Source organism: Phyllobates terribilis, unplaced genomic scaffold (genome assembly GCF_046119375.1).
Source record: "Phyllobates terribilis strain yellow unplaced genomic scaffold, ASM4611937v1 Scaffold_1__5_contigs__length_1240528914, whole genome shotgun sequence".
NCBI classification, from domain to species: domain Eukaryota; kingdom Metazoa; phylum Chordata; class Amphibia; order Anura; family Dendrobatidae; genus Phyllobates; species Phyllobates terribilis.
The window spans coordinates 1,134,881,169-1,134,907,612 of NW_027362761.1; the positions used below are offsets into that span (position 1 = coordinate 1,134,881,169).

The 26,444-nt window shown below is 42.8% G+C and overlaps 1 protein-coding gene across 2 annotated transcripts in view; it reads left to right on the top strand.

Annotated features, from left to right (window-relative positions):
* The first annotated feature begins 19,735 nt into the window (after positions 1-19,735).
* Positions 19,736-26,444, top strand: part of RGS12 (regulator of G protein signaling 12) — a 169,659-nt gene continuing 162,950 nt past the window's right edge. Inside the window, exon 1 of one of the 2 annotated variants that reach the window (XM_073647582.1) lies at positions 19,736-19,934. The gene's annotated coding sequence lies outside the window, so the exon portion shown is untranslated. The remainder of the gene's footprint in view (positions 19,935-26,444) is intronic. The other variant, XM_073647576.1, reaches the window with a different exon arrangement.

Genomic DNA, 26,444 nt, shown 5'->3' on the forward strand with positions numbered 1-26,444 from the left:
GAAATGTCGGGTTTGGAGAATTCCTACATAAATATCTGGGAAGGACTTCTTTATGGAGACAATTTGTCTTGCACGATTAGCATTTCTATAAACTGAAAACATATGTTGACTCCTATAAAAGTTAATGGTAGGTAGAACAATATACCTAGAATGGTTTCAGGAGCTAATGGAAGGAGGTGAAAGCATCGGACTGGTAGGAAAAACATCAACCAAGTTTTTTTTATTTCCCAGGAGTTAAAGAACATTTCTGGTCAGATCCATGTTTCTTTCTTTATAGGGCAGTATTCATACTGGACTGCACCAAGCCCCACCGAGGAGATGGGACTGAAAACCCTCAATACATTTACTCGCTCCATGTCCGCAAGCCAGAGATGTACTGTATATGCCCAAAAAATATATAGGCCACTATATAAAGACATATATACTGTGAAGATGGCACCCCTATAAATTCAGATACCATACTGTATTCAAAACAAAGAATTAGACCCCAGACAAGACACCAAAATAATTCAGTGCCCTAAACTAGAAATCACAATTAATTCAGACCCTAGACCCAAGACCCATACCCTCTTAAATAAATTTAGAGACACCTAAATTATTCTACACACAAGCCTGGACTGCAAAATAATTCAGAACCCAAAAATCCATAAAGTCCTAGAGCCTTCAATTCACTGACCACTCCTTGTTCTCGGGTCCTATTTACTTCCAGGCATCACCATACAAAGGAACCTGAAGCAAGCCGTCGTCAGGAAGGTGTGCGTGGTGCCTATATTGTGGTATGATAGACACATTATATTACATATATATGCAGTGGCTACGGAAAGTATTCAGACCCCTTCAAATTTTTCACTCTTTGTTTCATTGCAGCCATTTGGTAAATTCTAAAAAGTTTTTTTTTCTCATTAAAGTACACTCTGCACCCCATCTTGGCTGAAAAAAAACTGACATGTAGAAATTTTTGCAAATTTATTAAAAAAGAAAAACTGAAATATCACATGGTCATAAGTATTGAGACCCTTTGCTCAGTATTGAGTAGAATCACCCTTTTGAGCTAGTAAAGCAATGAGTCTCCTTGGGAATGATGCAATAAGTTTTTCACACCTGGATTTGGGGATCCTCTGCCATTCTTCCTTGCAGATCCTCTCCAGTTCCGTCAGGTTGGATGGTGAATGTTGGTGGGCAGCCATTTTCAGGTCTCTGTCTCTCCAGAGATGCTCAATTGGGTTTAGATCAGGGCTCTGGCTGGGCCAGTCAAGAATGGTCACAGAGTTGTTCTGAAGCCATTGTCTTGTCTTGTTGGAAGGTGAACCTTTGGCCAAGTCTGAGGTCCAGAGCACTCTGGAAGAGGTTTTCATCCATGATAGCTCTGTACTTGGCCACATTCATGTTTCCTTCAATTGCAACCAGTCGTCCTGTCCCTGCAGCTGAAAAACACCCCCATAGCATGATGCTGCCACCACCATGTTTCACTGTTGGAATTGTATTGGGCAGGTGATGAGCAGTGCCAGGTTTTCTCCACACATACCGCTTAGAATTATCACCAAAAAGTTCTATCTTCGTCTCATCAGACCAGAGAATCTTATTTCTCATAGTCTGGGAGTCCTACATGTGTTTTTGAGCAAACTCTATGCAGGCTTTCATATGTCTTACACTGAGGAGAGGCTTCCGTCGGGCCACCCTGCATAAAAGCCCGACTGGTGGAGGGCTGTAGTGATAGTTGACTTTGTGGAACTTTCTCCCATCTTCCTACTGCATCTCCGGAGCTCATCAAGAGAATGCCAAGAGTGTGCAAAGCAGTCATCAAAGCAAAAGGTGGCTACTTTGAAGAACCTAGAATATAAGACATATTTTCAGTTGTTTCACACTTTTTTGTTAAGTATATAATTCCACATGTGTTAATTCATAGTTTTGATGCCTTCAGTGTGAAGGTACAATTTTCAAAGTCATGAAAATACAGAAAAATCTTTAAATGAGAAGGTGTGTCCAAACTTTTGGTCTCTACTGTATATAGTATCACTTATAGCATAATCTTATTCAACATTAATACAGAAATTATTTCCAATAATCCAGGATATTTGACAATCCAGCACTTATTTTTACCGCACATTAGTGTAATATAATGTAAAGTTTCTTACCAGAAAAAGAAAACCAAGCTGAGAGAACAATGAGGAAAGTCCTGACCGATCCTTCATAGGGGAAAGGGAGCGACAAGTTCTTGTGCTGTCACTGATAATGTCATGTTTCCTTACAGGAAGATAATACAGTATATGGTGTTTTATGGATACAATGTGACTTTTTATGAGCTTTGATCCTTTTAAAAGTGAAAATCTTATCTCAGCTCGTTAAGTGTTTAAATAGTGGAAGAACCAGGTCTTCTACCTGAACCTGCCGCGGTGTCAGAGCTCAGACTGCGGGTGAATTAATCATGAACTTGGCTCTGGATCGTCTTTCACGCCACATGGGTGAAGGATACAGGTAAAAGGGCGATTGTAACGCAACAGCTTGCATATTTTAAATTAAAACAGGAATTATTTAACGAGACATGAAGGAGTCTACATCAGGAACTTGATAATAATTTCTTAAAATTGGAAAGGAAAATATGTGAAGTCAAAGCTAAAGAATTTCAACAAGATGTTAACAACCAACCGTGGAACTTTGTATATAAATGGAATCGTAAGGATAGTCGTCCTCGACCATTATCGCGGTCCACAGCTGAGTCCACAGTCTCATATACATCCAATGAGGACTATTCTAGATCTAAATATATGGAAGCACATAATCTGAGATCAAGTAGAGAAAAAGAGGCAAACTCAAAATACCATAGACCAACCAACATTGTAAGAGAAATAAAAGTGCAACCTAACCATGATTTAAATGCATATGTTTTGGCACTACATCTATATTCATGACATATATAAATATATATATAATTGTGTTCATTGATGTATACAATTTTATATGTACAAATAGCACATTTTGATCATTGCATGTCCTGTACTGTATATTCAAGTTGGCCGAATGCTTTTGTATTTATTCATAGAAATACAAAATTGTCACACGCCGTTAGGGCTCAGTCACACGGCCGATTTTCTCCTACGAGTGCTGTAAGTGGTTCTTTTGTTTTGCTCTCGTACCTATGACATTGTATGGGACTGTGCACATATCGGATTTTTTCCTTCAACAGAGTAGTCCGAAGAAAATATCGGAGTCAGGTCCAATTTTGATCCTTGGGGGCGGATCTAAATTGGCAATACAAGTCTCCGAGTGCGGTCCAATTTTTTCACGGACCCAAAGACTTGCATTGCCGATTTTAACGGACTGTCAGAAAGGAGAGGGTGGAGAAACTTTTTTTATCTCTCCACGTACAAGAAAAATGAATGACACTCGGACCACGATCTGATCAGAATAATAGGTCCTTTTTTCTCGTATGTTGGAAAATAGTGACGTCTAAATGAGCCCTTGTTCAGACACGACATGGCTGCAGTGTTAAGTACATATGTTTGGTGTTGTATTTATACTATTGATACTGTATATATAATTATATGCACTGACACTTGATATGTGAATAAATGGCCAACATATGTAGGTTACTGCTCTTGGTCTTATTTATATATGCATATAATTAAGTATTAATACCCATATATAGTATTTTTTGGACCATAAGACACACTTTTTTTCCCCACAAATTTGGGAGGGAAATGGGGGGTTTGTCTTATGGTCCGAACGTAGCCTACCGGGGAGTTGCTTTGTGGGTGGAGCTGGATCGCAGGAAGTAAGGTCCCTCCCTCCCTCAGGAACCTGAAGAAGAAGCGGTGAGATGCTGCAGGGCCGGTGTCGGAGGTCAGGCAGAGCGGAGTGCATTGCTTTTCCGGCAGCCACTGCCATCTTCCTGAAGCCGTGATCTACAGGGAAATGGCTGCCTGAGCCGGCGCAAATGCAGACTGGGATCACAGCAGCCATTTCCCTAAGGCTCATGGCTTCCAGAAGATGACCGCCAAGATAATCTGATCAGCTTTTATGAAGAGGTACGTTTCGAACTGGACCAAGGAAATGCAGTGGATGTTGAGTATATGGACTTTTCAAAAGCTTTTGATACGGTTCCACACAAAAGGTTGATACATAAAATGAGAACAATAGGGATAGGGGAAAATATATGTAAGTGGGTTAAGAACTGGCTCAGTGATAGGAAACAAATGGTGGTTATTAATGGAACACACTCAGACTGGGTCTCAGTTAACAGTGGGGTACCACAGGGGTCAGTATTGGGCCCCCTTCTTTTTAACATATTTATTAATGACCTTGTAGGGGGCATACAGAGTAATATTTCAATATTTGCAGATGACACTAAGCTCTGCAGGGTAATCAATACAGAGGAGGACAATTTTATATTACAGAAGGATCTATGTAAACTAGAAGCTTGGGCTGATAAGTGGCATATGAGCTTCAATGGGGATAAATGTAAGGTAATGCACAGGGCCGGCTCCAGGTTTTTGTGGGCCCCGGGCGAAAGAGTCTCAGTGGGCCCCTTTAGCACATACCACAATTCATGATGCACAGATACGGAGGAGAAATATAGGTATACAACACAGGGCCCACCCTGCCACCTCATTCTTCACATATGCAAACATGCACGCAGACACACAGTACGCACACAAAGTACGGCGACATGCATGCACATGTGGCACCCCAGGGGTCTGGTTGCCACAGTAATAGAAATATTATGCCTGAGAGCAAGTGGGAGGTTTCTCTGGTCAGGAGCCCTAAGCATGCAACACTGCCCGCCCAGACCTGGGAGGGGAGGAATCTACCCTTATAAACTGGGTCTGGGGCGGGATTAAGGAGTCAGAGCTTGGAGAGGGAAAGATACAGCAGGAGCTCTGTAGGAGCAGGAGTGAGAGCCAGAGGCTGGAAGCCAGATAGCTCGCCTTGGCTGAAGACACTAAACCCGGACACGGAGTCCGAGGCTGTGGGGACATCCAGGTCCAGCAGCAGAATCCAACCGGCAGGGGATTCCAGGTCCTCTGGCCTTAGAAGCCCGGAGGCACGGTCACAAGCAAGGGACCAGCACCGCCGTCGTGGAGCGGAGGCTAACAGAAGGCCCCAATTCACCGGCCATACGGGTGAGCACCACACGGTATACTCAGGGACGTGGGCTACTTCTACCCACATATAGCAAGGTAGCCAGGAAAGAGTGCAGATAGACGGGGAGGCCTACAACTCCACCTGGCCAGGGGGAGATCCTGCTTGCTCACAGACTGACCAAGCCTCTACTGCTTACCAGTACTCCCGGGAGGGTCTGCTTTATACCATCAGTAAAGACCCTGAACTGCACCACATGTCTCTGTGTTTCATCGCCGCACCAGCACCATTAGTACTGGGACGCTCACACCATCACTCCCATCATCCACACTAGCTGCCCTGAGGCAATACTTCTCCCGTGGGGAATTATCCCATACTTGGCTGCGCTTACAACATCAGCCTCAGCGGCCTGCAGCGCAGCGGCGGTCCCCACTGACTGCAATCCACGGGTGGCGTAGTCGGACATTTGTTATTACACTAAGACTGCCACTGGTTTGACCACCCTGAGCCACGGACCAGGTCGCCACCACACTGAGACTACCACCCCCAGCATCCCACCAGAGGTCCGGTTCCGGGTTCCCCACGCGGCCCAGGGGGCGAGTCACACACACAGCACGCAGACATGCATGTACACACAGTACGCAGACACGCACGCACACACACAGTATGCACGCACACACAATACGCAGACACGCACAATACGCAGACACGCACACACACAATACGCAGACACGCACACACACAATACGTAGACACGCACACACACAATACGCAGACACGCACACACACACACAAATACGCAGACACGCACACACACACACAATACGCAGACACACACAATACGCAGACACACACACAATATACGCAGACACGCACACACAATACGCAGACACGCACACACGCACACAATACGCAGACACGCACACAATACGCAGACACACACACACACAATACGCAGACACACACACAATACGCAGACACGCACACAATACGCAGACACGCTGACACGCACACAATACGCAGACACGCACACAATACGCAGACACGCACACAGACATGCGCATTGTCACGGTACATAGGCATGCACACACATACACACATGAACATGGTACACAGATATACACACACACAATACGCAGACACGGACAGATACATACACATACATATTTGAACACATTCTTAAAAACACATATAAAACAGACATAAATATATATACACAGTCATACACACTGACATACACAGACATTCACATCATCATACATGCACACACACATAAGAAATATTTTTTATATAGGGATTAGGGAAGCTCGCTCACCCCCTGGCCTGTGTCCCGTCCAGCTCATCAGTCATGTGGCAGTGCAGGGCCTCAGGCGTGTCACATGGCCCTGGACCATCAGGGGGGCCCACTCGCCGTCAGAGCCCGGGCCGCTTCCTCGGCATCTGTGCAGGACTGCCGGTGCTGTTCAAGCCCTGCTCTGCTACATGCAGCAGCAGCAGTGTGCGGTCAGTGTGCTGCTGCTCCACCAATCAGGCCCAGTACTGTCACTTTCCAGACATGGCTGCGCGCTGTGCGCTGTGCAATGACGCGGCAGGTGCGACACACAAGCACAATTGAAGACGCAGTGTCGCCCCTGCATGTCATTACTACCAGACACAGCCGCACTGTGCACAGCGCGCGGCCATGTCTTGAAGGTGACAGCACTGGGCCTGATTGGTGGAGCAGCAGCACACTGACCGCACACTGCTGCTGGTGCATGTAGCAGAGCAGGGCTTGAACAGCAGCGGCGGTCCTGCACAGATGCCCGGTACTTGCCCGGGTATGCCGAGTCCTGACGCAGGCCCTGGTAATGCACTTGGGCAGAGGAAATAAAATGTATAATTATATGCTTAATTGTAAAACACTGGGCAAAACTGTCACTGAAAAAGACCTGGGTGTATTGGTGGACGACAAGCTCACGTTTAGTGGCCAGTGTCAGGCAGCTGCTGCAAAGGCAAATAAAATAATGGGATGCCTTAAAAGAGGCATAGATGCTCATGAGGAGAACATAATTTTACCTCTATATAAGTCACTAGTGCGACCACACTTAGAATACTGTGTACAGTTCTGGTCTCCGGTGTATAAGAAAGACATAGCTGAACTAGAGCGGGTGCAGAGAAGAGCGACCAAGGTTATTAGAGGACTGGGGGGTCTGCAATACCAAGACAGGTTATTACACTTGGGGTTATTTACTTTGAAAAAAAGAAGGCTTAGGGGTGATCTTATTACTATGTATAAGTATATGAGGGGACAGTACAAAGACCTGTCTACTGATCTTTTTACTCTGAGGCCAGAGACGGGGACAAGGGGGCATCTTCTACATCTGGAGGAAAGAAGGTTTAATCATAATCACAGACGCGGATTCTTTACTGTAAGAGCAGTGAGACTATGGAGCTCTCTGCCACATGATGATGTAATGAGTGATTCACTGTTAAAATTTAAGAAGGGCATGGATGCCTTTCTTGAAAAGTATAATATTACAGGTTATAAATACTAGATTCCTTGATAGGGCGTTGATCCAGGGAACTAGTCTGATTGCCGTATGTGGAGTGGGGAAGGAATTTTTTTCCCCATTGTGGAGCTTAGTGTTTGCCACATGTTTTTTTTGCCTTCCTCTGGATCAACATGTTAGACTATGGGTTGAACTAGATGGACTTAGTCTTCCGTCAACCTTAAAAACTATTTTACTATGTTACTAACTATGTTATGTAAGATCTATTATTATTACTATTATTCATGTAATAAAAATTGTTATATTTTTATATCGCCTTGTTGACTCTCATTTCTCTCTGTGATAGATATAAATTAGAGTCTCTATGTTGATATGCAGTTAAATATCTAATCGGGATGTCAGTAGATTTTGTCGGCGGACTATCCAAGATATAAGATAGATTAACATTTATTTAGACTATTTTTTTGAAAGGAATCTGTTATGACTGTATAAATCCTAGTATGACAATAAGAATCATACCTGTCTTATAAAACCGATGTGCCGACACTGAGAAACTGAGCTTTGAAGCCACATGCAAATTAGCTTGGAAGTGCTTTGAGGGCGTGCCGATACACTTGGAGTACATTGACACTGCCCCCAATGAACTTCCAGGCTAATTTGCATGTAGCTTTAGAGCATGATTTCTCAGCACTCGGGCACCTCGGATTATTACAAGATGGTATTATTTTTTTCTTGTTGTACTAGGACATTTAGTCATCCCACTATGGCACCCGTGAGATCATTACACCAGATTTAGGCCTCCTTCATGTGTCCGTATAAAACACGTATGTGAAAAAACAGTACCAGTGTCATCAGTGTTTTCCATCAGTGTGTCATCAGTGTTTATCATCAGTGTGTCATCAGTGTTTTCCATCAGTGTATCAGTGTGCCATCAGTGTTTACCATCAGTGTGTCATCAGTGTTTACCATCAGTGTGCCATCAGTGTTTTCCATCAGTGTGTCATCAGTGTTTTCCATCAGTGTTTACCATCAGTGTGTCATTAGTGTTTTCCATCAGTGTGTCATCAGTGTTTTCCATCAATGTGCCATCAGTGTGTCATCAGTGTTTACCATCAGTGTGTCATCAGTGTTTTCCATCAGTGTGTCATCAGTGTTTTCCATCAGTGTGTCATTAGTGTTTACCATCAGTGTGTCATCAGTGTTTTCTATCAGTGTTTACCATCAGTGTGTCATTAGTGTTTTCCATCAGTGTGTCATCAGTGTTTGCCATCAGTGTGCCATCAGTGTTTACCATCAGTGTGTCATCAGTGTTTACCATCAGTGTGTCATCAGTGTTTTCCATCCGTGTGTCATCAGTGTTTACCATCAGTGTGTCATCAGTGTTTTCCATCCGTGTGTCATCAGTGTTTTCCATCCGTGTGTCATCAGTGTCTTCCATCCGTGTGTCATCAGTATTTTCCATCCGTGTGTCATCAGTGTTTTCCATCCGTGTGTCAGTGTTCTCCATCAGTGTGTCATCAGTGTTTTCCATCACTGTGTCATCAGTGTTATCCATCAGTGTGTCATCAGTGTTTTCCATCACTGTGTCATCGGTGTTTTCCATCACTGTGTCATCAGTGTTTTCCATCACTGTGTCATCAGTGTTTATCATCAGTGTGTCATCAGTGTTTTCCATCACTGTGTCATCAGTGTTTTCCATCACTGTGTCATCGGTGTTTTCCATCAGTGTGTCATCAGTGTTTTTTCCATCACTGTGTCATCAGTGTTTTCCATCACTGTGTCATCGGTGTTTTCCATCAGTGTGTCATCAGTGTTTTTTCCATCACTGTGTCATCAGTGTTTTCCATCACTGTGTCAGTGTTTTCCATCAGTGTGTCATCAGTGTTTTCCATCACTGTGTCATCAGTGTTTTCCATCAGTGTGTCATCAGTGTTTTCCATCAATGTGTCATCAGTGTTTTCTATCAGTGTTTTCCATCACTGTGTCATCAGTGTTTTCCATCAGTGTGTCATCAGTGTTTTCCATCAGTGTGTCATCAGTGTTTTCCATCAGTGGGTCATCAGTGTTTTCCATCAGTGTGTCATCAGTGTTTTCCATCAGTGTGACATCAGTGTTTTCCATCAGTGTTTTCCATCACTGTGTCATCAGTGTTTTCCATCACTGTGTCATCAGTGTTTATCATCAGTGTGTCATCAGTGTTTTCCATCACTGTGTCATCAGTGTTTTCCATCACTGTGTCATCGGTGTTTTCCATCAGTGTGTCATCAGTGTTTTTTCCATCACTGTGTCATCAGTGTTTTCCATCACTGTGTCAGTGTTTTCCATCAGTGTGTCATCAGTGTTTTCCATCACTGTGTCATCAGTGTTTTCCATCAGTGTGTCATCAGTGTTTTCCATCAATGTGTCATCAGTGTTTTCTATCAGTGTTTTCCATCAGTGTGTCATCAGTGTTTTCCATCAGTGTGTCATCAGTGTTTTCCATCAGTGGGTCATCAGTGTTTTCCATCAGTGTGTCATCAGTGTTTTCTATCAGTGTTTTCCTTCAGTGTGTCATCAGTGTTTTCCATCAGTGTGTCATCAGTGTTTTCTATCAGTGTGTCATCAGTGTGTCATCAGTGTTTTCCATCAGTGTGTCATCAGTGTTTTCCATCAGTGTGTCATCAGTGTTTTCCATCAGTGTGTCATCAGTGTTTTCCATCAGTGTGTCATCAGTGTTTTCCATCAGTGTTTTCCATCAGTGTGTCATCAGTGTTTTCCATCAGTGTGTCATCAGTGTTTTCCATCAGTGTTTTCCATCAGTGTGTCATCAGTGTTTTCCATCAGTGTGTCATCAGTCTTTTCCATCAGTGTTTTCCATCAGTGTGTCATCAGTGTTTTCCATCAGTGTGTCATCAGTGTTTTCCATCAGTGTGTCATCAGTGTTTTCCATCAGTGTTTTCCATCAGTGTTTTCCATCAGTGTGTCATCAGTGTTTTCCATCAGTGTGTCATCAGTGTTTTCCATCACTGTGTCATCAGTGTTTTCCATCAGTGTGTCATCAGTGTTTTCCATCAATGTGTCATCAGTGTTTTCTATCAGTGTTTTCCATCACTGTGTCATCAGTGTTTTCCATCAGTGTGTCATCAGTGTTTTCCATCAGTGTGTCATCAGTGTTTTCCATCAGTGGGTCATCAGTGTTTTCCATCAGTGTGTCATCAGTGTTTTCTATCAGTGTTTTCCTTCAGTGTGTCATCAGTGTTTTCCATCAGTGTGTCATCAGTGTTTTCTATCAGTGTGTCATCAGTGTGTCATCAGTGTTTTCCATCAGTGTGTCATCAGTGTTTTCCATCAGTGTGTCATCAGTGTTTTCCATCAGTGTTTTCCATCAGTGTGTCATCAGTGTTTTCCATCAGTGTGTCATCAGTGTTTTCCATCAGTGTGTCATCAGTGTTTTCCATCAGTGTTTTCCATCAGTGTGTCATCAGTGTTTTCCATCAGTGTGTCATCAGTGTTTTCCATCAGTGTGACATCAGTGTTTTCCATCAGTGTTTTCCATCAGTGTGTCATCAGTGTTTTCCATCAGTGTGTCATCAGTGTTTTCCATCAGTGTGTCATCAGTGTTTTCCATCAGTGTGTCATCAGTGTTTTCCATCAGTGTTTTCCATCAGTGTGTCATCAGTGTTTTCCATCAGTGTTTTCCATCAGTGTTTTCCATCAGTGTGTCATCGGTGTTTTCCATCAGTGTGTCATCAGTGTTTTCCATCAGTGTGTCATCAGTGTTTTCCATCAGTGTTTTCCATCAGTGTGTCATCAGTGTTTTCCATCAGTGTTTTCCATCAGTGTGTCATCAGTGTTTTCCATCAGTGTTTTCCATCAGTGTTTTCCATCAGTGTGTCATCAGTGTTTTCCATCAGTGTTTTCCATCAGTGTGTCATCAGTGTTTTCCATCAGTGTGTCATCAGTGTTTTCCATCAGTGTTTTCCATCAGTGTGTCATCAGTGTTTTCCATCAGTGTGTCATCAGTATGTCATCAGTGTTTTCCAATATGAATATTGAAATAAATTCCAAAGCTTCTCCTGTACTTTGCAATGTTAAAGACGGACACCACACTGATGATACATGGATACCATGCATTTGTAGGCATTAGTTTCTTAAAGGGGTTAAGCTATGATGGTGCAAAGATGGCAGACAAGTCCGAACGCTGGTGACTGATGAGGAGCAAAAAGCCCCCTGTCTTATAAGAAGATACCGGTATTATAAATGGTGGGGGCCCCATAATTAAGTAAAGCAGGGTGATTACTCGTATGGCTGTTATTAATGGTCTTCAAGGGGTTGTTGGTTTCACAATGTTTCCTGCACTGTGACAAAGCAAAACATACAAAAACCAAAGGTGTCAAGGCATCCATGGTGGAGACAATAACAGGTGGGTCCTGTTCACACCGCATGTCTTTGGTAACAGGAGACAACACTACTACACTGACACCTCTCTGCTGTCACTCTCTCCTAGATCAGATACAAACCATAGAAGTTTCACTGTTATAGGGGAATAGTAGCGTTCATTGTATATTTAAAGAGCATACCAAGCTTTAAAAGAGTAAGCTCCTATCCATCTCATCAGTGATCACGAATAGTCTGTCCTTCATGCATAAAACCTCATAATCCAACATAAGCATGCATTAGTTAACTCTGACCTCTTTTATGGTGGTCTTGAAAATGACTTAGGGGTCATACAGGATTAGGAAAACATTGTTGCTTTCTTCCAAAAACAGCACCACACCTGTCTACAGCAAAACTCGGCCAATAGAGATTTTGATACAACTGTGACTGTGGTTCGGCAGGGGGTCAGGTGGGATGCAGCTTCAAAGACCTCTGTTTTAGCCACAAATGTCCTCCACAGTGCCCAGAAATGATCAGGGAGAAATCGCAAGAAAACTGAAAATGACATCTACAGAATGGGAGGAATAGAACTAAGCAAGAGCACATGTGAAAAAGACTTGAGTATACTAATAGATCACAGACTGCACATGAGTCTACAGTGTGATGCAGCAGCAAGACAGACAAACACAGTTCTGGGAAGTATTAAGAGAATCATAGAGTCTAGATCACATGAAGTGATTATCCCCCTCTACTCCTCCTTGGTCAGACCTCATCTGGAATACTGTGTCCAGTTCTGGGCACATTTTAAAAAAAAACAAAAAACTTGAGCAAGTTCAGAGAAGAGCGACCAGGATGGTGAGTGAACTGCAAACTGTTTCCTACGAGGAACGATTAAAGAAGTTGTCCACTACTTTTACATTGATGCCCTATCCATAGGATAGGGCATCAATGTATGATCGGCCAGTGTCCCGCATGCGGCACCCCTGCCGATCAGCTGTTATCGGTGCCGGCAGCCGCCGTCCGGAAGTGCTCGCCTGCGGGGCTCCGCCGTCAAGTGGTAGTGGCCACCGCAGTATACTGCACATTCGCCTCCTATTCAATTGAATGGGAGGTGGATTTGCAGTACACCGCGGCGGCCACTACCACTTGCGGCGGAGCCCCGCAGGTGAGGACTTCCGCCCGGCGGCCGCAGCCGCCGGCACCGATAACAGCTGATCGGCGCGGGTACTGCATGCAGGACCCCGGCTGATCATATATTGATACCCTATCCTACGGATAGGGCATCAATGTAACAGTAGTGGACAACCCCTTTAAAGGATCTGGGAATGTTTAGCTTGCAAAAAAGAAGGCTAAGAGACTTAATAGCTGTCTACAAATATATGAAGGGATGTCACAGTGTAGAAGGATCATCCTTATTCTCATTTACACATGGAAACACGAGAAGCAATGGGATGAAACTGAAAAGGAGAAGATACAGATTAGATATTAGAAAAAACTTTTTGACAGTGAGGGTGATCAATGAGTGGAACAGGCGGCCACAAGAGGTGGGGAGTTCTCCTTCAATGGACGTCTTCAAACAGAGGCTGGACAGACATCTGTCTGAGATGGTTTAGTGAATCCTGCATTGAGCAGGGGGTTGGACACGATGACCCTGGAGGTCCCCTCCGACTCTAATATTCTAGGATTTGTATCTACAAATACAAATTTGTAACACCCTACAACACCTATTGACAGAGATGGAAGAATCACCAATAGGGCTTGTGCACATGTCGGAATAGTGCCATCTTTGGTTTTCTTTGGATAGTACTTGTACTTATGATAGTTTATGGGACTGTACACATGTCAAATTTTTTGTCCGACCGAGTGGTTCCAGCAAAAAATCGGAGACATGTCCGATTTTGATCTGAGCGTCGGATCATGCAAGTCTATGGGTCCATGAAAAACATTGGAATGCACTCTGATATCATCCAAGTGCAGTCTGATTTCCTTAGACTGACAGAATGAAGAAGTTGGAGAAACTTTATTTTAAGGAACATTTTTTTTTTTTTTTTTTAGTTTTGCAATTTCGTTTTTTCCTCCCCTTATTACAACTTTTTTTATTTTTCTGTCCACATAGCTGTGTAAGAGCTTGTTTTTTGTGGGACGAGTTGTACTATTGAATGACACCATTTATTTTATCATGTGATGTACTGGAAAGCAGGAAAAAAATTCCAAGTGCAACAAAATAGCAAAAGAAGCACAATTCCACAATGTTATCTTTTTATTTACAGCATTTATTTTATAGTAAAAATGACCTGGCGATATGATTCTCCAGATCAGTACAATTACGGAGATACCACATATATAGTTTTGTTTTATTTAAGTGGTGACATTTTTTTTAGAAATTAGTATAAAAAAAAAACAAAAACTCGATTGTGACGTCATATTTGAGAGCTGCAATGTTTTCAATTTTTGGGATATGGAGCTTGTTTTTTTGCACCCAGAGCCAATGTTTTTATCAATACCATTTTGGAGTAGATACGATGTTTTGATCGCCTCTTATCTTATTGCATTTCATTGCAATGTTGCGGTGGCCGAAAAACCATAATTTTGTCCTTTTGATTTTTTTCTTGTTACGCCGCTTACTGATCGGATTAATTTATTTTATATTTTAATAGACTGGACATTTTCTGAATGCAGCTATATAAAATGAGTATTTTTTATTTTATTTTTTTTTTATTTTTTAATGAGGGAAAATGGGGTGATTTGAACTTTTATTTATTTATTTTTTTCATATTTTTTAAAACATTTTTTTTTTAACTTTTCACTGTACTTGTTAGTCCCTTTAGTCAAAGCTGCGATTGATTGCTTCTGCAATGCCACAGCAAGGTCGGTTTCATAAGTCCGCATATCTCCTGTACCGGAAAAACCGGTACCGGAGATATCCGTGTCCCATGTATCCGTGTGTCCAAGTGTGTCACACGTGTGGCGACCGTGCGCCGCATCAGGATCACAATGACGGCGCCTGGGAATCAGTGCTACAGTTAGCGCTGTTCCCAAGTGTCGGGTGCTGAACACTGCCCTCAACATGGTTCCCTGCCGGAGCTGCGATCAGCACAAGCAGGGACAGTGATGAGGGTAGTGGTAGTCTGCTCCCGCAGTGTCCCCACCTGTAAAAATAAGAATAAAATAATAAAATCCATGTACTCACCTCTCCTAGGTGTCCCCTGCTGTAATCCATGCAACCGCTGCTATAGAGGAGCCGGGGAGAATGAGCGGCTCTGGAGCTGCAGTTTAGGAGCGATGTCCTGTCACTCAGTGAGCCCAGCCATCATCTGCCGGAAAAGATCAAAGTCAGAGAGACGGCATATGACGTACCAAGAGGTAAAATAACATGGAAAGTAAAAGACGTAGGCACAAAAAAAACATGTGAAAAACACCAAAAACTAGACAAGGAAAGGTGCAAATGCAATAATGAATTTGGCCCATAGTGCCAAATTAATACTGCCATATACAACCCCTGGCAAAAATTATGGAATCACCGGGCTCGGAGGATGTTCATTCAGTTGTTTAATGTTGTTGAAAAAAAGCAGATCACAGACATGGCACAAAACTAAAGTCATTTCAAATGGCAACTTTAGGGCTTTAAGAAACACCTAAAGAAATCAAGATTAAAAATGTGGTACTCAGTAAGGGTAATTTTTTTCAGACCAAGCAGAGGGAAAAAATTATGTAATCACTCAAATTCTGAGGAAAAAATTTTGGAATCACCCTGTAAATTTTCATTTCCAAAACTAACACCTGCATCAAATTAGATCTGCTCGTTAGTCTGCATCTAAAAAGGAGTGATCACACCTTGGAGAGCTGTTGCACCAAGTGGACTGACATGAATCATGGCTCCAACACGAGAGATGTCAATTGAAACAAAGGAGAGGATTATCAAACTCTTAAAAGAAGGTAAATCATCACGCAATGTTGCAAAAGATGTTGGTTGTTCATAGTCAGCTGTGCCTAAAATCTGGACCAAATACAAACAATATGGGAAGGTTGTTAAAGGCAAACATACTGGTAGACCAAGGAAGACATCAAAGCGTCAAGACCGGAAACTTAAAGCAATATGTCTCCAAAACAGGAAATGCACAACAAAACAAATGAGGAACGAATGGGAGGAAACTTGAGTCAATGTCTGTGACCGAACTGTAAGAAACCGCCTAAAGGAAATGGGATTTACATACAGAAAAGCTAAACAAAAGCCATCATTAATACCTAAACAGAAAAAAACAAGGTTACAATGGGCTAAGGAAAAGCAATCGTGGACTGTGGATGACTGGATGAAAGTCATATTCAGTGATGAATCGCGAATCTGCATTGGGCAAGGTGATGATGCTGGAACTTTTGTTGGTACCGTTCCAATGAGATTTATAAAGATGACTGCATGAAGACAACATGCAAATTTCCACAGTCATTGATGATATGGGGCTGCATGTCAGGTAAAGGCACTGGGGAGATGGCTGTCATTACATCTTCAATAAATGCCCAAGTTTACATTGATATTTTGGACAGTTTTCTTATCCCATCAATTGAAAGGATGTTTGGGGATGATGACATCATCTTTCAAGATGATAATGCATCCTGCCATAGAGCAAAAACTGTGAAACATTCCTTGAAAGAAGACACATAAGGTCAATGTCATGGCCTGCAAATAGTCCGGATCTCAATCCAATTAAATTCAATTTGTCCATGACAAGGCTCCAACCTGCAAAGCTGATCTGGCAACAGCAATAGAGAAAGTTGGAGCCAGATTGATGAAGAGTACTGTTTGTCATTCATTAAGTCCATGCCTCAGAGACTGCAAGCTGTTATTAAAGCCAGAGGTGGTGCAACAAAATACTATTGATGTATTGGTGTGTTCTTTTGTGTGTTTGTTTTTCATGATTCCAGATTTTTTTCCCCAGAATTGAGTGATTCCATAATTTTTTCCCTCTGCTTGGTCTGAAAAAAATTACCCATACTGAGTACCACATTTTTAATCTTGATTTCTTTTAGTGTTTCTTAAAGCCCTAAAGTTGCCATTTGAAATGACTTTAGTTTTGTGCCATGTCTGTGATCTGCTTTTTTTCAACAACATTAAACAACTGAATGAACATCCTCCGAGCCAGGTGATTCTATAATTTTTGCCAAGGGGTTGTACAACCCACATAATTCCCCCATATGGTGGAGGGAAATTTTGGCAAAAGAAGATGCAGCAGCGGGAAGTATATAGTATAAGGCCAGATCTGCAAATGACTGTCATAACTAAAACACAGGGAGAAGATGGAAATTCTTCACATTTTTCTCTAAAAATGAATCATTAAAATAACATAGAGACAAACGTCAGTCAGGACCGCAGCCTAAAAATTAGGAAAATGGAGAAAAAGTCTTACAATTGGTCTGCGTGCTGCAACATCTATAGGTAGAAATGATTTATATAGAAGCAAAACAAAAAATAAAAAGACACAATGTAAAGAGAATCTAAGCGTAAAGAGAATTCTAAAATAACTTAGAAATGGGAAAAAAATAAGGTAAAAAATTAACCCCTTCCCTGCACCTTATATGAACAGCGCTCTAGTGATACAAGCTTAGCTCTTTTGCACCCCGCTGAGGTGGGATCCAGAGTATTGCTGTACCCTATACCAGCGATCAGGCGGTCTCATGGTCGGGTTCCCTGGTGGGACATCAATACACCTTACCTTGCTCATCTAAACGCCAGGTCCAATACTAATTCTCTGCCTCTGTTCCCTATATCTTCATATTGACAGCACTGCAGCCAATCAGTGAGCTCAGCAACACCACCCTATTAGAAGGATCGAGCCGCTAAGCACACCAACTGACTGCAGCTCTGTCGACGTGATGTCATCGTTGCAGACAATAAAATACAACTGGCGAAGCGAAGGAGACTCAGAGCTGGAACCAGAAAAGGTGAGTAAATCACAGTTTTTTTTAGTTTTTTTTCCAATATAAACAAACATGTGCCGGAAAATTGTGGATCGTTCCCTTTCAATTAAATTTCTCCCCCCGGCAGCTGTTCGCTATAATAAGCCAAACCGTGCTGAACTCACTTTTCCCAGGTCCACAGTCGAGCCTCCGCCGCAGTTCCCTTTGTCTGACACTGGCTACAGCGCTGACGTTATCTTTACAGTACGACAGCCAATCAGTGAGGTCCGTGGCTCCAGTTTAGACGGAATGCTGTGTTCAGAGCTCACTGATTGGCTGCCGCGCTGTCAGTGTGTCATCAACTCCAGAAACAATGCTGGACACAGGGAACAGTGGTGGAGGCTAAATGGTGGACCTGGGAAAGGTGAGTATGGAACTTTTCTTTTAATAGCAAACTGCAGCCGGGTGGAAAATTGTAATTGAAAGGGAACTACCAGGATGAGAATTTGGTGAGTTTTATGTAAATTATGTCACTCTCGTGTTTTTATTACGCTTTTGAGTGTTTTTTACAAGCATTTTTATTGTGTAAAATAAGCAGCATCAAAAACTTAGCAAAAACTCATTGTGGGAACACAGCCTTAAGGCTGGGTTCACATGTCACATTTGGTGCGGATCTTCTTCACATAAAATCCGCAGCATTGTGCAGTACCAGCAATCATTCCCAAGGGGGCAGCACCCGGCATTTTCCAGCAGCCCCATAAAGAATGGAGCAACGGTTGTGCATCCGACCTGCCGCTCCATTTTATAATGATGCCTCGTTCTGCTGATGGGTGCAGATCCCGGCGGACGGACCCCCACTGGTCATTAAGTTTCCGCCTATTCTGCCGATAGGCAATAACTTGTTTTCACCGGACAACCCCTTTAATTTTATCCACATGCTCGTTTTTTGTTTTTTTTTAATGTGTGGAATTTGAGTAGACATTGTTTTTTTGTTGCAGTTTTTAAACTCTTTCTTTGTGCAGAATCAGCCCTGGATTGTAGAGAAATCTGCACCAAATCTGCAGGAAAAAAAATAAATAAATCCAGCAAAATCCTCATGTAACAAGCGCAGATTCTGCTTCATAAAAACTAGAGATTTGATATGGAAAAATCTGCAACAAAAAAAAAAATGCGATGTTTGAACCCAGCCTAGAAATACAGCTCATTCTGAAAAAAAAAACAACCAATAAACAAAGAAAAAGTCCCATATGGGTTGAGCAAAAAAAATAAAAATAAAAAGGATTCAAAACGCAGGAATTAAAAAAAAAATGCTGATGGCCATAAAGGGTTAAGAAACAAGGACTGAAACAATTACAATAAATAAATAATAGTAGGAAAAAAAAAAAGCAAAAATGTTAAAAAAATAAAAATAAATGTAATGAGCGGATTCTACATTAGAAAAAGTAGAGATTTGCTGTAGAAAAATCTGCATCAAAAAACGCAACATGTGAACCCAGACTAGAAATGCAGCTCATTCTAAAAAAACAAAAAAAAACCCAAACAAACAAGCCCAATGTGGCTACAGAAAGAAAGTGCTTTAAAAAAAGCAGGAATTGAAAAAAAAATGCTAATGGCGTTAAGGGGTTAAAAAACAAGAAGTGGAAAAAATAAAAATAATAAAAAATTAAACGAAAAAAAAAAGTAAGAATATAAGGAAATAGATATTTAAAATATGATGTACTAATAACAAGGCACGGACAAGTCTGGGGACAGAGCTGGTAAATAAATCGCATGCGGTTCTTGCCGCGTTTTACCGGAGCAGGTACAATGGGAGGCAGATAGATAGCACCGCGCTGCACTGAGTGCCACTCCACCGGTAAACAGCCCGGACCAATCAGCTCCCTGCATTCGTATCAACACAAGCATCTCCTAGGACACAGGAGGAGGGGGCGCTGCGGGGAGGGGATAGGCTGCAGCCGGGGCCGGAGGAGGAGGACCGGAGGCGGCTGCGGCTATTGTCAGCTGCTGGGAGAAGAAAACTTCTGCGTTAGGAGGAGGGAGAGAAGTTTTGAAATGGCAGATCCGGTGCAGGGCGCAGGCGGGAGGCCGGGGAGCTGAGCGGCAGCCACCACCGGTAATGTATGCATCTGACCTGGGGATGTGGGGTGATGGGGGGCACTGACAGGATCTATTGTGCGTGCTGAGCCCCCCCCCAGCATGTCATAAGGCCTGGCCCACCTCTGTGCTGCACTGAGTGCTGCTCCAACTGTAAGGGCATAGTATTGGGGCTGCTCCCCTCTATCCAGGGACCCCCATCATGTGATCTCGCTCTTCCTGATCTAAGTGCATGGTCCTGGGGGGCTGCTCCCCTCTATCCAGGGACCATGATCCCTCTCCTCCTGATCTAAGTGGATGGTCCTGGGGGGCTGCTCCCCTCTGTCCAGGGACCCCCATCATGTCATCACTCATCTCCTGATCTAAGTGCATGGTCCTGGGGGGCTGCTCCCCTCTATCCAGGGACCCCCATCATGTGATCACTCATCTCCTGATCTAAGTGCATGGTCCTGGGGGGCTGCTCCCCTCTATCCAGGGACCCCCATCATGTGATCACTCATCTCCTGATCTAAGTGCATGGTCCTGGGGGGCTGCTCCCCTCTATCCAGGGACCCCCATCATGTGATCACTCATCTCCTGATCTAAGTGCATGGTCCTGGGGGGCTGCTCCCCTCTATCCAGGGACCCCCATCATGTGATCCCTCTCCTCCTGATCTCCTAAGTGCATGGTCCTGGGGGACTGCTCCCCTCTATCCAGGGACCCCCATCATGTGATCCCGCTCCTCCTGATCTCCTAAGTGCATGGTCCTGGGGGGCTGCTCCCCTCTATCCTGGGACACCATCATGTCATCACTGTTCACCTGATCTCCTAAGTGTATGGTCTTAGGGGACTGCTTCTATCTATTCAGGGACCCCCATAGTGTGATCTTTCTCCTCCTTGTTCAAAATGTTTTTATTAAAAATGTTCAAATGTTATATAGGAGGGGATACAGGTAAAATATGGGAAAAGGGAACAAATAGGGAAAAGACAGTGGAGTGTGGAGATCTCTGCTCCTGAACTCCCAAGCTTTGTTACAATAGTCAGTGGCTCCCCAGCTGCTGTGGAACTACAACTCCCATAATGTTCATTTATTTATTTTTGACCTGCAGCTCTTCTGAAAATGCTTGGAGGTTATGCAGCCATTGAAAAACTACAACTCCCAGCAGACTCCTATTGTGATTATAAAATTCCCATGATGCTCTTTTTTTGGCCCTCCAGCTGTGGGGAAACTACAACTCCCCGTATGCAGCGCTGAAAGTCCAACTCTTCTTTTTCTTTAACTTCTCCAGCTCCCAACTATTGTGAAGGTGCAACTCTCCAGGCTGTAAGGATATTCTGGGAGTTCTAGTTCCCCAACAGCTTACAAACTCCAGTATTATAGGTGATATTTAATTCACTTGTATGCAGTTATGACTTTATTAACACGTGGATAAGAAAAAGCCTTGTCCCAGGAGCTAACACTCTAGATACAGAGAATCCACTGACTACAAGTCCTGGATTACGGAGCAGCACTGAGCGCTCGTGTATTCATATCCGCTGTAAGGGGACAGCACGTACGTCAGGGGGCCGCGGTTCATACAGAGTCCACCTGCTGCCTAATTGCATCCCCCGGACAGATGGCAGCGCCCCGGGAGATATACCTGAGGCTGCGACAGAATAGCTCCTGTCATCCTGCTCACCCACCATTCCCAAACTACTGAAGTATCCCCTGTGCCACCAAGTGACCGTGGTAGTGATAGGTGCAGCAGGGGCGGGCACAGAAGGGGCCCCTGTGCCAGAGCAGTATATGGGCCCTCTGCGGGCCGATGTATAAGTGACAGAAGCCACTTTCGGCTTTGGAGGTAGTAGTGGCCCCATTACCTCTTGGGCCCCTGTGTGGCTGCACAGGTTCCACCAATGATATATCCGGCCCCAGAGAGATAGATAAATGGGTGAACAATTAATTGCATAAATTAGATTAATTAGAGAGATACAGTATCTATCCGTCTCATATCTATTTAGATAGACCAGGAATCACAGCAGCACAAGTCTATCATCCACACAAGATTCTCGGAAGTCTTCTCTGCAGTGCTGATAGATTAATGAGATACATAGATTAATTAGAATAATGAGATTTATATATTAGATTAATTAGATACAAAGATTAATGAGAGATTAGACAGATTAATGAGATCATTTATTATTTATCTCTCTGTCTAATTAATCTATGGATCTAATTTATCTCTCATCCATCCAATATATAAATGTATTTCATTATTTAATTAATCTATTTATGTAATTAATCCATGTATCTCATTTATCTACCTATCTAAAATAAAAAATAGACAGCACTCCAGAAATATATTTCCAAAAGTCAAGTGTGGATCATATAGTCGTGCTTGTGTAATATCCATCCATCCATTCGTCCATCCATCCATCCATCCATCCATCCATCCATCCATCTCTCCATCTATCTATCCATCCATTTACCCAACCATCCATCGCTCCATCTATCTATCCATCCATCCATCTCTCCATTCATCCATCCATCTAAGCACCCACCCACCCATCCATCCTTCCATCCATGTCTCCATCCATCTCTCAATCCATCCATCCATCCATCCATCCATCCATCCATCCATCCATCCATCCATCCATCATTTAAAAAAATATCACTTCAAAAAATATTTACAAAAATATCATGTCTCATATACTTTTGTGCTGCTTTATTTCTTGGTCTCTCTATTGTCTATCTCTCTATGTCTTCATTCATTCATTCCTTCCTTCTTTCATTTCTTTTTCTTCTTTTTTTTCTACCTTTCTGTGCCCCGCACCTTCCCAGTAGAGGTGTACTGAGTTTCCTATATATCAACCCATGCAGTCCCACTCTGATCTGTACTATGGACTATTTGTTGCTAGTAGCAACCAACCAGATCGGATCTTTCATTTCTCAAACAGCTGTGATAAAATGAAAGCTGCACTGTGATTGGTTGCTATGGGCAACACAGACAGGTTTTTCTTTTGGCCCCCTTGTATGGCATCTTTTCTTTTGGCCCCCTTGTATGGCATCTTTTCTTTTGGCCCCCTTGTCTGGCATCTTTTCTTGTGGCCCCCTTGTATGGCATCTTATCATGTGCTGAGGGGGGCAGAATAAATGGATAGGTGATCAGTTTCATAAGCCTGGACAACCCCTTTAAGTGTATGCCTTCACACACTGCAAGTTTGTCATGGAAATTTCTGTCCAACACATCTGAATAGGGCTTGTAAATATCCAAAAACAATCAGATCACATGTAGAGGACAGTGATAGAAATCTGCCCATGTGAACATATCCTTGGCGAATATTCACATGGAGGTTTTTTTGTGTGGATTTTGGAGCGGATTCTGCTTTGAAATCCACTTGGAGAAAAAAAAAATGCTTCAAATATTCTTTGGATAATCTTCCTATTGATTTCCGTGGGAAAACCTCCCATAGTATACATGCTGTTTTTTTTTCCACATGCTTTTTTTATCCATGTGGACAAATAATCATCATGTTATTGCTGGAAATGTTTCTGTGTGAATAAAAAAACACTGAAAATTTCATGTCTGAGGCTGCGTTCACACAGAAGGTTTTTTTTTTTTACACAGCTTGTGAAGCAGATCCACTTCAAAGTCCACCTCAGAGAGTATTTGAAGCAGTTTTTGTTGTGGATTTTAAAATGGATTCGCTTTACAATTCACGTCAAAAACTGTGTGAACATATCCTTAATCAAGGGGTTTTCCACTTTTAGAAAAGTGATCCCTAACCAATCAGATAGCAGTGAAGAGATGGTACTTACCCTAGCGGGAAGCCGGCACTCGACCAAGGGAGGGCGAGCACTATCTTTATTTATTTTTTTACTACTCTGATCAGTTAAGGGTCTACTTTTCGAAAAGTCGGGAACTCCTTTGATCAATTGGAGCAGAAAAAAATGTGTAAAAAAAAACAAAAAAAAAACGTGCCAAAAAACTCAGGAGTAGGGATGAGCAGACCAGTGGATTTTCGGGTTCGTCTGGTTTTACCAAAATTTAGTCCAAAGTCCGAACTTGAACCTGAACCCGAACCCCGTAGAAATCAATGGGGACTCAAACTTTGGAGCTGGAAAATCTCTCTCTCACCACTTCCCAGACTCCCAAACTGTAAAACAGACTTCTAGGAGAAGTCCGTGTTTGGAGTTCAGCTCCGGTATGAACCCCGAACTTTACAGTTCGGGTTCGCTCATCCCTACTCGAGACCCGATTCATCGCTTTTTTTTTCTTTGTCTTTTGTAGTCGTTAATGGTTTTTGAACCAAATTTTTCAAAATGTCACATATAGGGGGTGAATTTTGCACAAAATGGAAAATGTTCTTTATTTTTGTCTTTAATTTTCTTTGCAATTTTTGGCTCCTAAAGTTATATGTTCTGCTAAAATGTTTCAAAATGTGAAGTGTTAATATAATCACTCCAGGAAACAAACTGGAGAACATTTACGCAAATATTTAACGATTGTTTTATAAAGTCGCAATTGCTTAGAGATGAGCAAATCCGAACTGTAAACTTCAGGGTTTGTTCTGAACTCCGAACATTGACTTCTCCTGGAAGAGAGAGGTTTTCCAGCTCCAAAGTTCGGGTCCCCATTTCTTTGGGGTTTAGGTTCAAACTCAGGTAGAATTCTGGTACCCAAACTGAACTTTGGACTAAAGTTTGGTCGAACACCACGAATCCGAACTTCCAGGGGTCCGCTCATCGCTACAAAACGCTTTCAATACTCTTTGATGTGGATTTTGAAGAGAACCGGTTTCAAAAAGGCACGTAAAGAAAAAATTATTTGAACTTAGCCTTACTGTTTTCTCCTCTATGGGAAAGAAGTCGAGACTTGGCCTATAAAGCCGTTCTTGCTCACAACTGTTGGTTGCTGAGAGACAAGGTGAGAACAGGAGGCATTTGGGGACGAGTTGCCGCTGATTGTGTATTACAGTCGAGGAGGAACAAACATTGCAGAGTGTGGAGAGACTACTGACACATTGTCACGACTTTGCTGCATCCTCTGCACTGCTTTCACATGAGTCCAGCAAAGTATTAGTGTTGTGTATAATTAACGCCGAGGAATGTACATTGTCACCTCAATTATCCATATCCTGACCAGAAGCTGCAGGTCACAATGCCCGGGAACTGGTTGGGCTTGTTTGCAGTGAATTATATATTTGTTTTTGGCTTTTTTTGGTGTCAGATAAGTGCATGCTGTAATGCTTGTGCTATGGAATGACCCCTGCCATCTAGCCATGCATTGGCCCCTGGGGCCCCTGTGCTCTCCAGTTTAGTAGACTATACTCTGCCTACTGAGCACATCAGCAGGAGCTGCACAATAATGGTTGTTTGCTACAATGTATCAGTCTGGAGTCCAGGCTGTTGGATACAAATGTGTTCACTTCTCAGATGATAACAGGACTTGCTACAGTATGTGCAGGCTCCATGTCTTCCAGTGTAAACAGGACTTGCTACAGTATGTGCAGGCTCCATGTCTTCCAGAGTAAACAGGGCGTTCTTTATTCACTGACAGCAAACACAAATCTTGAAATACTTAGTATGATAGAAAATGGTAGAACTATACAGTTATAATATTTGAAGAAAAATGGCAGCACGTAAAGTTCCAATGGTCCTCCAACTTTGTCTTAGGGGAACTCATCATGGGCTTCCACCACTACATTTCTTGGTTAATACATACCCCTTCTAACCAAAAAATCCTTTGCATCTTGCAAAACCTCTTTAGGGTGTGTTCTTTTTGCGGAGTTTTTGGAGCTGAAACTCTTCAAAATCCTCCAAAATCTGTCTTTTGCTAGTTCTTTTTAACATCTTCAGTGTTGGGAAACCATGAAGCCACTTTAGTTTTTAAGGTTGAAGGTAAGCATTTGTCCATCACATTCAACCTATAACCTAACATGTTGATCCAGAAGAAGGTAAAAACCCCATGAGGCAGATGCTAATTGCCCCATATTAGGGGAAAAATTCCTTCCTGGCTCCACATACGGCAATCAGACGACTAGTTCCCTGGATTAAAAAATGATGGCAAGGCCGCCAGCGGAAACACTTCGTTGCTGGCGTTTTCATAAAGCAGCATCGCCTACAAAAAATATGGCAGCTCTGCCTGCGGAACAAAGACGAAGTGTGCACATAGCCTTAAGCTATGTGCATTCAGAGGCCCGATTCCTGAAATCCTGGATCTTGATGAGAGGGCTGTGCTGGAGTTTTAAAACTTATTTTTGCACAAAAATTTTGCGACATCTCACTGTTTTATGCCAGATTTCTGGCATAAATACTTTGATAAATCGGGCCAGAGACTTTTTGCTAAGTTTGCGGAGCAGAAACTGAGGTGAGTGCTCAACGTTTTAGGCTATGTTCCCACCTTGTGTTTTTGCAGCTTTTTTTTAAGCAAATTTTCAGCTGCGTTTTACAGTACCAGCAAAGTCTATGAGATTTCAGAAATCTCGAGCACACACATTGGAATTTTTTTCATGCCTGTTTTTGTCAAAGAGCTGCGTTTTTCCAAAATGCAGCGTGTCACTTCTTTCAGCTT